The sequence below is a fragment of the Schistocerca americana genome, chromosome 5, assembly GCF_021461395.2.
Source record: "Schistocerca americana isolate TAMUIC-IGC-003095 chromosome 5, iqSchAmer2.1, whole genome shotgun sequence".
In the NCBI taxonomy this organism is placed as follows: Eukaryota; Metazoa; Arthropoda; class Insecta; order Orthoptera; family Acrididae; genus Schistocerca; species Schistocerca americana.
The window spans coordinates 338,758,564-338,777,080 of record NC_060123.1 but is presented as its reverse complement, the minus strand read 5'-3'; positions in this window follow the sequence as shown (position 1 = coordinate 338,777,080).

Genomic DNA, 18,517 nt, shown 5'->3' with positions numbered 1-18,517 from the left:
GACATTCATTGATGAAAATTTCCTTAATAGGATGGTGGACAGTACATAATGGAACTGGAAACATAAATAGTCCTCTGGTATAGTGTGACATTGATACTTAAATCTCCTTACCATTGTTTGCAATGATTTCAAGCCATCTGCAACCAGTGTGATTTGGTAAATTAATATCATTCATTAAGATAACCTGTCAGCATTCCACGTTCCAGGTCATTGTTCAGATATCCATTGTATTCAGATATATTGTTGACATTTGTCTTCACTCGATACCATATTACAGATGACATATTCGAGGCATGTGGTACTAAAACATTGCAGAAACTGACCGTTTTATGTTGGTCTATTGGACCCTTGCTGGTGGGTTTCCTGAACCTTGTTAACATAGATGTTCATCTCTGTAACAAGTATTCATCTCAGTAACAAGTGGATCTCTGCATGGAGACTTTGTTCTTCCATGCTAAAATTTTATCTTTTGTACCCTTAATATGACATGTGCATGTCAGTATGTTGAGGAGATCATGTCCCAGTGTAGGAACCACCTCAAATGCGATCAGATTGAAATTTGAATCAAAATAGTAATGAGAATTTGCACAGTACTCTGTTTATGAGCAAGTCAATTACTTCATTATTTACCATTTTATTTCTGCAAGCTGCTACTGTTCCCTTGTCCCTCCTGAACTATTTTTGTTGCTTTTGCCCAGCCTATGGCCAACAAATTCACCAAGGAAGGAAAGAAAATTTTGGTTGAAAATCTTGTCAGCTGTGAAGACCTTAGAAATATGTACAAGCTCAAATTGAACATGGATTGGTGGGAAATCACCCATGTGCATTTCAAAGCAACTAGCCTAGCATTTGTCTGAAGTGATCTGGAGAAACTAAAAAATTAACTCTGTTCGAACAGGCCTCGGAAGGTCCAACAGTACCGACCAGCTGCCAGAAAATCAAAATCTAGATGTTTGGACAACAGATTTGAACCAAATTCATTAAATATCCCTGTTGCTGCACATTTAAATGTATTCTACCCTTCAGTATACTAAACTAGATTGAGCTTCAGCGTATCCATTTCACCAAGCACTAGAATCCAAAATCGTATATCCAAACCCTTGATACAATGTATCTGAAGTCTTCCTGTTATTCCTCAGTCTTTTCTACTCACACTTTTCTTTGTATGATGCTAAGAAGTGTATGCATAAACTGATTTATTTACTTACTTATCTTTGTTCAAAATCTGGGAATGTCATCCTTTTCGATCATTTTGTATTTTCTTTTTTGCTGTGAAAGTATTCCCATTTGCATGAGCTTTCAATTATCATTTCTTTTAACACACTTCTTTTTTCACTCCGTTTCTTCATGTCTTCATTCTCTTATTTTTCATTGTTGTGTCATCAAACCCTACAGTAACCCCTTTTGTTTCATTTTGTGATTGTATTTTGCTATCCTAGAGTGTGACAGAGCTGCAAGTTTGGTTGGTTCTATACAAATCACATTAACTTTGTGTTAATGACTTTGCGGAATATATTATTGGTGCACTGGAAAACCCAGTGGTCTGAAGTGAAGATTGCCTTCGCATATTTGAGTGCCACAGAGCTGGTAATGTGGTAGCTACTTCTATCACACTTATAATTCATTTCAGTGTTCATTTCAACTACTCAGTAATATATTCATTATCACTCTGTTATTTTCGTTGTTTGTGACTCCCGTATGCTGACATCAATTATTCATATCTAATAATATTGCATGAGAATTATCAGTTATAAAAGTTTTATTTGTATCCTCTGAATATTTTGGATTCACACCTTCTCTTATGTCATTGGTTATGTTCCCTCTGCATATGACATCAGCAGTGTTCATGTACACTAGATTAAATATTTGTGGGAAAAAAATATTTTTCATAGCTTCCTAGATGAAACACAAGCATTTCGAAAACAATAATTAGTTTACAAACAATGACCTGCCATAATGGTTATGTTTATGTGTGACATTAATTAAACTGATAATCACAGGTTACTGAACTGATCATGCTGTATATTTTGTAGTTCATTTTCCTCGCATGACCCATGGTAAATTATACAAGAGTTATGTTGTGATCATATGAAGTAAATAGTAGGTTTATTGTTTAAGTGTAGGTTTATTGTTGTGATCTGTAAATGACTGATATGTGAATGGCAACTGACCATACAGGTTTTATCAACAGAGGGTAAACCAGTTGTTAATAACCACAGAAAATAATCCAGTGGAAATACTGTTCAATTCATCTAAACACTGCCTAGTGAGCCACACATGTTTAAATTTGGTACAAGAGACTGGCTGAATACATAGAATACCCTAATGAGGTACTGTACACCAGTTGATAAAAGTTTTCTCCCTTGTATCATCAAGAAATGCTATTAACACATACTAAGAGAAGACAAATACTTGCCTCCTACAGCTATAGCCTTGCAAAAATCACAAGTGAGCAGAAAACAAATCCCCACTTCCATCTCTGCACCTACTCTTACAAGCAACTGTTACAGCTGCATGATATCAAAGAGTTGTACACGTGTGGTATTCTGATGCCATGGAGATTAGTCGGAAGAGAGAAAGGAAATGCTCAGAGGTCAGTTATTGCAGAATTAAGTTCCACTAACTTCATTATCGCACATTGAAGAATTAGACTTACATACTATGCCAAAAATGTTCTATAAAAATGAATGTAGACACTGCTGTTTCATGACATACGCCTAGTCATCAGCTGTATGTTGTTAATTGAAATGATTATTATGATGACTTAAATAATTATGCATGGAATGAGAAATAATTCTGCCAATAATCTAGCTGTTTGCTGCCCTTTATGTTAAACTTAAAAACTTGGCAATAGCTTGTATTACTTATTTTTTAAAAAAGCTAATACATGAACACTATGGTGTTAATTTTCCATTGCTATGTATTTTTTGTGAGTGATCATGCACTTAGACTCTTGTTTTATGTGATGTTACAGATTTTTATTTGTCTTTTAATTTTGCACCACTTGGAGGGAATATTTTTTACAGCATGTGATAAGTGATACCTGCTTCAGATTGAGATTACTTTTTATTTCTTGAGACAATTGTTTTGGAAGGAGTTATAATTGCTTTATTTATTGAAGCAAGTATAGTTGATATTCAGTATTTTCTTCTGGAGAACTTGAGATATTTTTCAAAAATTATTGTATATTTTTATATGTTTCTTTTGTTATTAAATACTCTTTGTTTTGCATTCCTTATGCACGTGATATCTACTAGTTCTAGCATTTTTCTTTGCTTTATGGTATTATGTCACACATGCTTTCAGAACAAACTTTGCTGTCATATTTTTAATGTATGTGAAACATTTTGTTGCCATGGATACTGTTCTGTTAATTTTGTTATTCTTGGGTAATAAAGATCTTGTTGATGTACTGTTTTCGTAATCAGTTATGAAAACCAGTTCTGATCTGCAAGGATATTCCTTTGAACAGATCCTGAGTTCCCATGAATATTTCCCATGAGATTGCAAGTATTGAAGGGGAAAAAATCTCAAATATGAGTATTGTATTCATATTATTCAAGTATCCCTGTGATGAAGAAATGGCAACAGAGATGCATGTGGTGTTGATACAAATGTACAGTAACTCCTAGACTGATTCAAATTCTTTCAGAACGAGAAGAAGTCAATGAAGAACATCAGCACTGCAAAAAGTTAACCCTAGCAATATAAAGATATTTTCAATAATGTATGCAACCTATGGGGAAAAGGGGGGGGGGGGAATAATTTATCGCAAAAAAAAAAAAAAAAAAAGGTTTGACTTTTATTAAAAACATATTTCTTAAAGACATACTGATGTGTATGTATGGTATAGAACCTGAAAATATTTACTATGACATTTTTGTGAAAAGTCACACTTCCTACAAATGGGGGACGGGGCACTTTGACTACCTCAATTATAAATTTTTTGATTAAATTTAACCAAAAAAAATTAAAACAATTATAAAATCAGGAACAAGGATTCATAGAAAAAAAACAAACATTTTTTTTTTTTTTTTTTCAAAATTGTCAAATATAGTTCATGAGTAGATTACAGTATTTAAGATAGATCCTGAGGATAAATATTAACTTATAGACAGAACTACAATGTTTTTATTTTCAGTAGAACTATCTGATTTCATAAGGGATTCATCTTTTGCACACATATACATATGACCTTCAGGTAATTTACAGTTGTGCTTAGGCTCAAAGTTTTCATTTACCTTTCACAGATGTGCAGTGTGCCCTATATCAGACGTACACCAGCTACAAACATCCAGACAATAGCCAAACTCTCCCCATATAATTGTGAGCACAACAAGAGTTACTGCATTTGCTGCTGTTGCTATGCCACATTGCAGTTCATTCAAAGTTGTTGGAAGGGGATGCACATGGATGGAGTCTTCACATCATCTCGCCCCCTCCCCCCCCCCCCCCCCCCCCCCAAGCCCAAAAAAAAAAAAGAACCATGACATTAGGTGATCTTTAAGGTCAATGACGCAATGGGAGGTCCATACATCCCTTACAGGCTATCCTTCTGCCCCTTATGGCCATTGCATTGTTGAGGTAGCTCATTGTTAATAAATGCTTTTATTTGCAGAAGCCAGTATGGCAGTACTCTACCCCCATTAAAAATTAAATTTTCAGCATGTTCTTACTAGTGTGGAAACTCAATCATCAATATATCCTATCACATGATTACTGTAACCCTCTTTTCCACAAAACAAATATGGGCCATAACTTCTTGGTGACTGCAAAACACATGAAGCTTTGGGGAATCTATGTCATGCCTGACTGACTGTGAGACTCTTGTGTTCCCTGTGCTTTTACATTGTGGCTGTTCACTTTTAGATTAAAGGGAACTTAGCCACATTACTGAACAATAGATATAAAATGAAATTGTTATTTTCCATACCCACACCCATAATAGTTTCAAAACATCCCACACATTGTTGTTTACATTGAAGGGCTTGTAGCAGTCAAATCCTGCATGGTCTGAAACACAGACATCAGACCACGAGACAGACACATGAGGAGTGTCTAACTCTAGGCTGGCATAAGTACTCCTCTGTGAGCTACATGCAAAACTCTATTTAATGTGATTTATGTCTTATATGAACACAGGGTGACTTTTGAACTGTTGGAGGTGCAGTGCCATACTCGCAATGAGAATTAAACCACAAAGTTGTAACTGGATTGCAACTATTGGAACAGAGAACGCAAAATGCCTTCTATTGATGTGGTATTGCCATCCCAGTTTCACACACATTGGGTAATTAACAAATGAATGAGCTAGCTGCACCTTTATCTTATAAAGTATATAGATATCCCTAATAGCAATGACATGAATCAGTAACTTACATCTGGGGTCAAGGTAAACTTTTAGTTTTTATGCGTAAGTTACAATGTATGCCAGATTTCTATCTGTAATGTATAATACATAGTCTTGCATAATCAGATTAATCTTTTGAAATGCCTTGTACATTTGGGTCAGCTCTCAATTACAAGCATAATGTCAGATGACATCTACTAAGTGGTAACACAAAATTGCTGATTGTGTCTAGGAGTGATACAGGAAGACAAGACATTAGCATGTCAGTGTCAACTGATTCAGTCATATAGATATGGATAGACAAAAACGACAATTGTAAAACAAACTGTCAGAAGGAGTTGGATATTTCATTTGAACATGATGTAACTGAGATCCATATTTTCAGTAAATCGCTGTCACAATCATTTAGAGGTGATCAGTTTGATATAGATTAGAGTGGACAACAATCATAACCACAGTTACCAAAGTGTATGATGGCTGGTAGAGATTTTTTCGATAGTGAGTGAAGGTATTTTGTTCGCACCTTTGATTTTATTTATATTATAAAACAAGTCACCAAACTATCTAGACCTACCTTTCTACATTTTCGCAAGTTTGACTGAAAAACAATATTAATTTATAGTGTTAGTTCCTGAATTGTAATATGATGGCATTAGTCTAAAACTGTTGTTGTTGTGGTCTTCAGTCCAGAGATTGGTGTGATGCAGCTCTCCATGTGCAAGCTTTTTCGTCTCCCAGTACCTGCTGCAATCTACATCCTTCTGAATCTGCTTACTCTAAAGCTAGTAAATCAATATCATAGTTTGAACAGCAAAAGGCAACTATTGCATTTTGATTAGATTAGATTATATTAGATTAGATTAATACTAGTTCCATGGATCATGAATACGATATTTCGTAATGGTGTGGAACGAGTCGAATTTTCCAATACATGACATAATTAGGTTAATTTAACAACATACTTAAGTTAATATAACAACTTTATTTTTTTGTGTTTTTTTTGTTTTTCTTTATTTTTTATTTTTCTTTTTTTAAATTATTTTTTTTTTTTTTTTTTTTTTTTTTTTTTTTTTTTTTTTTTTTTTTTCTTAATTTATATCTAAAAATTCCTCTATGGAGTAGAAGGAGTTCTCATTCAGAAATTCTTTTAATTTCTTCTTAAATACTTGTTGGTTATCTGTCAGACTTTTGATACTATTTGGTAAGTGACCAAAGACTTTAGTGCCAGTATAATTCACCCCTTTCTGTGCCAAAGTTAGATTTAATCTTGAATAGTGAAGATCGTCCTTTCTCCTAGTATTGTAGTTATGCACACTGCTATTACTTTTGAATTGGGTTTGGTTGTTAATAACAAATTTCATAAGAGAGTATATATACTGAGAAGCTACTGTGAATATCCCTAGATCCTTAAATAAATGTCTGCAGGATGATCTTGGGTGGACTCCAGCTATTATTCTGATTACACGCTTTTGTGCAATAAATACTTTATTCCTCAGTGATGAATTACCCCAAAATATGATGCCATATGAAAGCAATGAGTGAAAATAGGCGTAGTAAGCTAATTTACTAAGATGTTTATCACCAAAATTTGCAATGACCCTTATTGCATAAGTAGCTGAACTCAAACGTTTCAGCAGATCATCAATGTGTTTCTTCCAATTTAATCTCTCATCAATGGACATACCCAAAAAATTGGAATATTCTACCTTAGCTATATGCTTCTGATTAAGGTCTATATTTATTAACGGCGTCATACCATTCACTGTACGGAACTGTATGTACTGTGTCTTATCAAAATTCAGTGAGAGTCCGTTTACAAGGAACCACTTAGTAATTTTCTGAAAGACAGTATTGACAATTTCATCAGTTAATTCTTGTTTCTCAGGTGTGATTACTATACTTGTATCATCAGCAAAGAGAACTAACTTTGCCTCTTCGTGAATATAGAATGGCAAGTCATTAATATATAATAAGAACAACAAAGGACCCAAGACTGACCCTTGTGGAACCCCATTCTTGATAGTTCCCCAGTTTGAGGAATGTGCTGATCTTTGCATGTTACGAGAACTACTTATTTCAACTTTCTGCACTCTTCCAGTTAGGTACGAATTAAACCATTTGTGCACTGTCCCACTCATGCCACAATACTTGAGCTTGTCTAGCAGAATTTCATGATTTACACAATCAAAAGCCTTTGAGAGATCACAAAAAATCCCAAAGGGTGGTGTTCGGTTATTCAGATCATTCAAAATTTGACTGGTGAAAGCATATATAGCATTTTCTGTTGAAAAACCTTTCTGGAAACCAAACTGACATTTTGTTAGTACTTCATTTTTACAGATATGTGAAGCTACTCTTGAATACATTACTTTCTCAAAACTTTTGGATAAAGCTGTTAGAAGGGAGATTGGACGGTAATTGTTGACATCAGATCTATCCCCCTTTTTATGCAAAGGTATAACAATAGCATATTTCAGTCTATCAGGGAAAATGCCCTGGTCCAGAGAGCTATTACACAGGTGGCTGAGAATCTTACTTATCTGTTGAGAACAAGCTTTTAGTATTTTGCTGGAAATGCCATCAATTCCATGTGAGTTTTTGCTTTTAAGCAAGTTTATTATTTTCCTAATTTCAGAGGGAGAAGTGGGTGAGATTTCAATTGTATCAAATTGCATAGGTATGGCCTCTTCCATTAACAGCCTAGCATCTTCTAATGAACACCTGGATCCTACTATATCCACAACATTTAGAAAATGATTATTAAAAATATTTTCAACTTCTGACTTTTTGTTCGTAAAGCTTTCATTCAATTTGATTCCTCTGCTCTTGGTTGACCTGTTTCTCTTTTAATAATATTCCAAATTGTTTTAATTTTATTATCAGAGTTGCTGATTTCAGACATGATACACATACTCCTGGATTTTTTAATAACTTTTCTTAATATAACACAGTAGTTTTTATAATTTTTGATAGTTTCTGGGTCACTAATCTTTCTTGCTGTCAGATACATTTCCCTTTTCCGGTTACAAGATATTTTTATACCCTTAGTAAGCCATGGTTTGTTACAAGGTTTCTTACGAGTATATTTAACTATTTTCTTGGGGAAGCAGTTTTCAAATGCATTTACAAAAATGTCATGAAATAAATTATATTTTAAATTGGCATCAGGTTCATGGTACACCTCATCCCAGTCTAACTGTTGTAGGCTTTCCCTGAAATTTGCAATTTAGAAAGTTGTAGGAGTTCAGTAACAATCTTAATGTTGTTTTTAACAGTTTCTCTAATGCAGTAATGCAGCTACTGATTTCACACGTTTATCTCTAATTTAAAAATTATGGCACCCTATATTTGTGCTATATCCAATTGGGGAAATCTGGAATATTTCCCACAACATGCTCTGCATCTTTGGCTGTACTACAGGGTCGTGTTGCTTGTTTGTGGCAAAAGTTTATCAAACAGTGTTTACATGAGCATAGAGTTGGCAAAACTGTATATTTTCATTGAACGTTATGCCACAACTACAAAAAGCACCTGAAATACACAATCAATCAGTGCTGCCAATTCACCGACCATCACCTACATTAATTGTATGAATGTTTATCAAGCAGTTGGGTTAATCACATTTAAATAGAAACCCATTATTTTGCAATTCTCTAATATTGATTTTCTTTCTGATAATACTGATGAAGGGCAACCAAAGTTGTGACTCTGTGGCTTGGACTATTTCTCACAGTAATGCTTCCAACAAGGATTGAATATCATAGTGCTAAAGTCACCAACGACTTGTGCTTGAATCCAAATATGTTTAGGGATTTGAATATAAAGACGCTACTAAACGGTTTATTTGATAATGATGGTCAAATGTTGGTAACAAAACAGTTTCAGCTCATAAAAGAAGAACAGAGAATAAGAGAAAAATTAACCAATGACTCAGTCAAGACAAAACACGCAAGAAGCACATGAAGGAGGTATTTATGAGTTTAAGTCTTTCTCAAACATTTTCCTTTACTAGTTTGAGTTTTGTTTCCTTGAAACAAGTGATTAAAGTTTCTTGTACAAGGGAGAGAGTGAACTTAATTACCAAAGACAGAATAAAATTGTCCGATCTATCAAAAAAGTAAATACATTTTCTACGCACAAGACATTAAATACAAAGGGCATTCAAAAAGTTTTGCACAGTTGTCTCTATTTTTTTTTTATTTTTTGCGGGAGGAGAATGAAGCTTTTTGTGAACATACTTGGAACATTTAGTTATACATCGAGCCTACTCAATGTAGCCTCCATCAGCTGTGATGCATCTGGCACAACCTTCTTTCCATGATGTAAATTAAGTTGGTAAAATTCTGGAGATTGACTGTTACACCATCGCTTGTCACAGGAAATAAGGTCTTTCTCACTATCAAATGTTTTACTGCGCAGGTGGGCCTTCAGATGACCAAAGAGGTAAAAATCAGACGGAGCCAAGTCCAGACTGTAGGGAGGATGAGGAACAATTTTCCAACCCATTTTCCTGATTTGTTCCTGCAACATAAGGGCTGTGTGGGGTTTGTCATTATGGGGTTTGGTATAGTCATGGTGCAGTGACTGTACCAGTGATACCACACTACACAGTGACAAACAAGTCATTTCAGCAAGCTGTCGTATCATCACACATCTGTGATTTTGGATGATTTGATCAGTGGTCTCCTTATTCACATCACTCGCTGACGTCTACATCTACATCTACATACATACTCCACAATCCACCATACGGTGCGTGGTGGAGGGTACCTTTTACCACAACTAGCATTGTACGAGCCCTAATCTCTCTTCTCTTATCTTTGTGGTCTTTCCGCGAAATGTAAGTTGGCGGCAGTAAAATTGTACTGCAGTCAGTCTCAAATGCTAGTTCTCTGAATTTCCTCAGTAGCAATTCACAAAAAGAACGCCTCCTTTCCTCCAGAGACTCCCACCCAAGTTCCTGAAGCATTTCCGTAACACTCGCGTGATGATTAAATATGCCAGTAACAAATCTAGCAGCCTGCCTCTGAATTGCTTCTATGTCCTCACTCAATCCGACCTGATAGGGATTCCAAACGCTCAAGCAGTACTCAAGAATAGGTCATATTAGTGTTTTATATGCAGTCTCCTTTACAGATGAACCACATCTTCCCAAAATTCTACCAATGAACCGAAGACAACTATCCGCCTTCTCCACAACTGCCATTACATGCTTGTCCCACTTCATATCGCTCTGCAATGTTACGCCCAAATATCAAATCGACGTAACTGTGTCAAGTGCTACACTACTAATGGAGTATTCAAACATTACAGGATTCTTTTTTCTGTTCATCTGCATTAATTTACATTTATCTATATGTAGAGTTTGCTGCCATTCTTTACACCAATCACAAATCCTGTCCAAGTCATCTTGTATCCTCCTTCAGTCACTCAACGATGACACCTTCCCGTACACCACAGCATCATCAGCAAACAGCCGCACATTGCTATCCACCCTATCCAAAAGATCATTTATGTAGATAGGAAACAACAGCGGACCTACCACACTTCCCTGGGGCAGTCCAGATGATACCCTCACCTCCGATGAACACTCACCATCGAGGACAATGTACTTAAGAAGTCTTCGAGCCACTCACATACTTGGAAACCAATCCCATATGCTCGTATCTTAGTTAAGAGTCTGCAGTGGGGCACCGAGTCAAATGCTTTCCGGAAGTCAAGGAATATGGCATCCGTCTGATACCCTTCATCCATGGTTCGCAAGATATCATGTGAAAAAAGGGCGAGTTGCGTTTCGCATGAGCGATGCTTTCTAAAGCCGTGCTGATGCAAGGATAGCAACTTCTCTGTCTCAAGGAAATTCGTTATATTCAAACTGAGAATATGTTTGAGAATCCTGCAACAAACCGATGTTAAGGATATTGGTCTGTAATTTTGAGGATCCATCCTTCTACCCTTCTTATATACAGGCATCACCTGCGCTTTTTTCCAGTCGCTCGGGACTTTAAGTTGGGCAAGAGATTCGCGATAAATGCAAGCTAAGTAAGGAGCCAATGCAGTAGAGTACTCTCTGTAAAACTGAATTGGAATCCCATCAGGACCTGGTGATTTATTTATTTTCAACCCATTCAGCTGCTTCACAACCCCAGGGATGTCTATCACTATTTCCTCTATACAGGAATATGTATAAGACTCAAACGGCGGTATGCCTGCGTGAAAGATTTCTCAAATGCTAAATTTAAAATTTCAGCTTTCATTTTGCTGTCTTCCGTTGCCAGGCCAGACTGATCAGTGAGTGACTGGATGGAAGCCTTCGATCCCCTTACCGATTTTATGTAAGACCAGAATTTCCTTGGGTTTTCAGCAAGGTCTTTTGCTAAGGTATGATGGTGGTAATGATTGAATGCTTCACGCATCGCTCTTTTTACAGCAGCACGAATCTCTACTAACTTTTGCTTGTCCTCATTCTCCCCGATCTTTCTTGTACCGTGTGTGCAACTGCCTTTGCTTCCTGAGCATTCTCCGAATTGCGCTGTTAAACCACGGTGGGTCTTTTCCATCCGTAACCCACTTTTTCGGCACATACTTGTCCAATGCATGATTTACAATGTGTTTAAAATTTGCCCATAATTCTTCCATGTTCATCGTACCGGAAGTAAATGAAGTCGATTCATTTACTAAGTGGTCTGCCACATCATGGATTGTCCAGTAGAGAGAAATCACCTTCTTTGAACCTCTGCAACCACCACCGGATACTGCTGTGATCCACTGTGTCCTCCCCATGAACAGGGAGCAACTACCTGTGAATCGATGTGGCAGAGCCATCGCCGATCTTGAACAGGAACTCCATTACCAGACATTGTCGCAACCTGACATCTACTTCACAGTCCATTATGGCTCACCTGTAAATAAAAGAAAATATTTTTTTACACCAACTTATAGCTAAATGTTCCAAGTATGTCCACAAAAAATTTCATTCTCCTCCTGCAAAATATAAAAAATTAGAGACGTCTGTGTGACACTTTTTGAATGCCCTTTCTAGTCCAAGAAGAAGACCAAACTTGTCAAGAGTATTATTAAGCAACTGACAAATCAAAACGCTAAATGAAATTTAATTCCCACAAGCTGTGACAGAAATGGTGACAAAGTACTGCACCTGTTAACTAAACAACCAATTATAGATGAATTAGATTTGCTCCTGCAGGCAGTATTTACATCACTGACAGAAAATAGTTTCCATAATACAATCACTAAATAGATTACAAAAGTAATTATATAATGTAGGAGTAAAAGGAGACAGACCAGTAGAAGCATTGAGTCGTTGACAGTCATTCCCCTCTAAAGAGAAGTAGTTGTGTGTGACGCTGTAATTGGTTTGATGCGTAAGAAATGAGATATTGGGTTTGGGGATGAAGGGATACTGGGAAAGGTAGTGTTTGATAGCAGCAAGGCCATGTGAATGCAGGATGTTGGTGTATATGGAGGTGACAACAACTGTGATCAGGAGGGATCTAGGTGCGGATTGGGGAGGACTGAGAATCCATGGTTTATACCTTTCATATGAGAGGCTAGGCTACAGTCAATTGGTCTGAGGTATCAGTCGACGGAAGAGGAGATTCTTTAACTGAGAGCACAGTAATCAGCTACAGTAGAGTGTCTGGGGTTGTTGGGTTTATGGATTGTGGGAAGCATGTGGAAGACTGGTGTTTGGGAAGTCAGGGTGAGGAGGGAAATCTCTTCAGGGGAAAGATTCTGAGATGGGCCTAATAAGTTCAATAGGGATTGGAGATTATACAGGACTTCTGTGACTGGATCATTATGGCAGAGCTTGTAGGTGGAATAGTCAGACAGCTGACCAAAGCCATCTGTGAAGTAGTCACTGTGATTCATCACGACAATGGTGGAGCCTTTGCCTGTAAGGAAGGTGATTAAATCAGGGCCTGTCTTGCAGTTGTGGATGAATATTCTTTCTTCAATTGAGAGATTTGTGTTCTTTGAAAGGGATATGAGGTAGGATGGTGAGGCTAAGTTGGATGTAAGGAATAACTTGAAGATTACTGGAGAGTGGTTTGGTGGAAGAGGTGGAAGTGACCATTGATGGTGGTAGGAACTAGGAGGAGTAAGTTTCAAGGTGGGAATTGGGTTGAGTTTGCTTGGCGGGACTGGTAGTAAATAAATGTTTCCAGTGTAGGGATCAGGAGAAGGAGATTAGGTCTTTGACAAGACCAGGATAGTTAAACCTGAGTGTTGGAGGAAGATGAGGTCTTTGATTAGGACTGAAAATTCTGAAGGATTGTGATGGTTGGTGGACAGGTAGACAACAGTGTTATAGCTTTGCTTAGATTCTGGGTTTCATGGAATATTGGGAGGAAGTTTTGGAGGCTGTAACAGATGGAAAAGTTGAGCAAAGTGAAGTATATGTCCTGTGAGGGGTGGACAAGGGGCTTCACTGGTGGTGGGATAGGTGTTTATGGGTAGATGTACTCTAAGGCGGGAGTAGGATGTCAGTAAATTTGGTAATTTTTGGAGGTGGTATATAGAGTGCTCTTCCAGATGTTGATCAAGGGTTTCAGTCTGGTAGGTATGAGGTAGACAGTTGAGACTGCACAGTAACAGTATCTTGTTGAGGGAGAAGGGGTGGTTCAGGGATGCCTGCACCATGGGGATTTGTTTCTGTAGTACCAGTTTAGTCAGAGATACAGACTAGCGGAACCTGAAAATTTGAAGATCATTGTGAAAGATGGGGTGGGATCCAGAGAAGGAATTTTTATGTTAGCCTATGGGGGGAGGTGTGTGGATTCCATGACTTAGACAGCATTTAAAGAACAGGATGTGGAAATGGACTTCAGCTAGGAATCCCTATTCATCACTGTTGAAGACCTCCCTATACACCAACATCCCTGATACCCATGGCCTTGTTCTTTGTCTTGTTTGGAGTCATTACATACGATACAATTAGTGTACTAAGGTAATGTACAAAATAGTTCCATTACATTCTTATAACAGCATTGGAATCTGGGTGGAGGCTAGCTCTCAAATAAATAAAAGTTGTGATGATGATTTGTTCAATTTGCTCTCCATTCATGTCTGTTATGTTTCATGTGTTGTGGGAAAGAAACTTGCCACGGAATGGGGGAATATCCCTTTTTTAAGTCCCACAGGGATTGGATCTGGTCTCACTCCTGTTCTTAATGTCATGAACAACCCTGATGATACAAGCATGTTAATAAATGCTCCAAACTCAGCCTTACCAACTACCACTAAAATAAGAGCTGAATATGCTGATAAATGTCTCATAGCAAAGTTTTAAGTCTTGATTTATCAGGTTTATAGTATGTGTTTTTAAACAAACCAAACTGATTTACTAGCACATTGCTGTTATCACTAGCACCAGAAGTAGACATGAGGGATCATACACTGAATTAAACATTCCATGTAAAATTCCTGGAGGTTCAGTTGGACATCAAGTTAAAATGGAGTCGACACACAGACATACTATCAAGAAACTCATTTTGGCATGTTCTGTCTTTAGAAGCAGCCCTCATTGTGTTAAGCGAAGAACAATAGTGATGGTTTATTTTGTATATTTTTACTTCTTGTTGTATCATGAAATTATCTCCTTGTGCAATGCGCCTAAAATGAATAAAGTGTTGATTTATCAGAAGCACACATTAAGAACAATGTTAAGGTTTATGCTTACTAACACTTTTTATTCCATATTCGCTGGAGAGAGAAACAGTGGACAAGAAGTTCAAAATGACACAGTCTAAGTCCAGTGTGGTGGTTGTCATTACTAGGTGCCTGACATAATATGCAGATCATACAGGGCACCAACAAGAACTGCCATTCCTGGCAGAACACCCACTTATTTCAGGCAGGTCAGTCACAGTATCCTACTAGATGATGCAGTGATCGTCTCAAAAGCCTGGATTCCTTCCAGCATTTGTCTTGTGCCAGCTGGTGGAAGCTCACAGCACCGTTGGTGGTGCATGCAGGCTTTAAGTATGGATCGATTCTGGAGAGTTGTGATGACTCCATCTCACTATCTGAGTCAGTTATATCAAACAATGTGTATAGTAGATAACTACACAGCTTGCAAATTTCTTAAACTTACTTTGCTATACACTAACTCCTTAATATTTTTTGTTGCTGAATATAAAAATCAATATTGCCTCCTTGCCTAAGTTCAGAGTGGAGGAAGCTACTCTGGTGCAAAGTTCTGGTGCCAGTTAACATGGAACATTAAGCAAGGAACTATTTCTCCCATCATCCCTGTGACTCCATACCCTCTACCTCTTTCCTTATACTGTACATCTAACCAATTACGTCTTCACACCTGGCTACTTCCCCTTTGAGTAGAAGATACACACCAAATCTGGGTACGGCCAAAGGCACCCACTTAGCACCCTCCTATGCCAATGTGTTTGTGGGCCAACTAGAGGCAACCTTCCAAGCTTCCCAAAGCCCTAATCATCTTGTCTATTTCAGGTTCCTTAATATCCTCATGAACTCAACCCTGGATGAAGGCACCCTACCCTCATTCCTAAACAGCCTCAACACTTTGTCTCCCATTCACGTCATCTGGTCCTCCACAGCCCAAGTGCCACCTTCCTCAACACTGACTTCCACCTCCCGGATAGTTTCATTTCCGTACATATCAGGCCCATTAACTATCAATAGTACCTGCATTTTGACAGCTGTCATCCCTTCTGCATCAAAATATTGCTCCCATATAACCTGGCCACCTTTGAATGGCATATCTGCAGTGAAGAATTCCCTTGCACAGAGTGCTGAAGGTCTCAGAAAGGCTTTCATAGACACACACTGTATCCAAAAACTAGTTCACAAACAGATTTCCCATGTCATATACTCACACAACCCTAACCTTCCTGCCACCTCCCAAGAACGAACTGCAAAGGAGCACCCCGCTCATCACCCAGTATCATCATCATCATCATCATCCCAGATTGGAGTAACTTAATCATATCCTTCACCAGTGCTTTAACTATCGTACATCATGCCCAGAAACAAGTTATCCATCCATGATCCTTCCCACAATCTTTCCCACTTCTCATAAAGTGGTATCTGCCACCCACCCAACCTACACAACATCCCAGTCCATCTGTATGCCACTCTCATTCCCAACCCTCCGCCAGATGCGTCTCATTCCAGTGGAAGACTCAGGTGCTAGACCTCTCTGATTCACCTACCTAGCACATCCTATTCTAGTCCTGTCACAGGCTTATCCTATCCTTTAAGAGGCAAGGCAGCCACATCATGTACCAGCTCTGCTGCAATTTCTGCGCAACGCTTTATGTGGGAATTAACACCATCCAGCTGCCTCCCAGAATGAATGTCCACAACTAAATTGTAGCCAATAGCAGAACTGACTAACCAGTGGCAGAATATACTGCTGAGCACCACATACTCAAGTATAATGGCTGCTACATAACCCATGCCATTTGGATCCTTCAACCCAGCACCAGCTTTTCTGAACTATGTAAACAGGAGTTATCCTTGCAACACATCCATCATTCTTGTAATCCTTCTGGCCTCAAACTCTATAAATGCACTGCACCCACACCCTGTTCCAAATGGTCTCCCCTTCCTCTGACCCATCACCCCTTCCCAATCTGCTCCTCCATGCATCATCATCATGTTCTGGGCAAACTCACTGGCTGAAGTGCCCATGTGTCCCATTCCTATCCCATGCATCTGATGCCACTCCCTCCCTCGTTCTTATTGCACACCCTTGCTGCCTCCCTCTGAGCTGTCAGCCAGCCTTCCCCAACCTTTCCTTCTGCCTACATTCTCACTCTAGCCATCCCACCCATCATAACATCCTACCCCAATCTAACTGCCAAGCTGCTGTCTCAGCTTTGTGTATTGAGAAAGCACAATGTAGAGAGAGCACATACATGCGTGCACGCGCGCTCGCCCGTGTGTGTGTGTGTGTGTGTGTGTGTGTGTGTGTGTGTGTGTGTGTGTGTGTGTTCCTTATTTACAACAAACATTTGTTATTAAAATGGTAATTCTTCTGCCTATGTTGGCATTTCCAGCAGAGTATCAAATTCAGTATGCTAATTTGATAGCTCCAGCCTTGAGCTATCTTAGAATTAATGAACAATTGAAGGGATGTTTCCTGTCAGAGTTGTATGTCAGAGTTATATACTCAACAATACATATGACTGTAAGCATGTAGATAAGTAAGTCATGTTTAACTGCATACACATTTCAGTCAGTTTAGGAAAAAGTGGAATACAACAGATTTTTGCTTATTTATAACAGTGCAACATGCCCACGGCATCTAAGTTTCTCCATAGAGTGTTGCATATGATCTCAGAAAGAAGTCCTAGGAGATAAAAAAAATGTCAATACAGGCAACCTAGCTAAGGCCTTTCATTGTGTAGACTGTCCTTTTCTACCTCAGTGAACATTCATTGATTCACTGTTTTCTGTGGATCCCATTTGTTCAGGGAAGTGGAACAAGCTGTGATCTCCTAAGACAAGCTGAACATCTGCTGTTTATCTGCTATTGGTAGCTAATTATTTACTGGAAAACAACTATAGTTTCAAAGAAAACAGTTACCTGTATCTGTAAATACTGAGTCCTGTTTGCAGCACATTTCTACCTGCCGTGCAGCCTTACAATGAACATTGCTGCTTGTCATACAGCTACCAGAATTTTTCAATCCTTGAGGCCAAATATTCTGATAATTTGTAAAAGAGAAACTATTGAGGCATGTATTACCAATTTCTTGCTTAATGTTACATTGTAATTTGCACCAGAGTAGATTACTCCACTCTGAACCCTAGACAAGGAGGCAATATTGATTTTTATACTTGTATTTTCAGTAAAAAAAAAAAAAAAGGAATAAGTATATAACAAAGTAAGTTTAAGAATTCTGAAAGCTGTGTAGTTATCTACTGTACACATTGTTTGACATAACTGACTTGGACAGCAAGATGGAGTTACCACAACTCTCCAGAATCAATCCATACTTGATGCCTGCGCCACCAATGGTGCTGTGAGCTTCGAGGGGCCACTACAAGACAAATTCTGGAAGGAAGCCATGTCCTTGAGACAGTCACAGCATCATCTAGTGGGAACCTGTGGCTCACCTGCATGATATGTAAGTGGGCACTCCGCCAGGAATGGCAATTCTT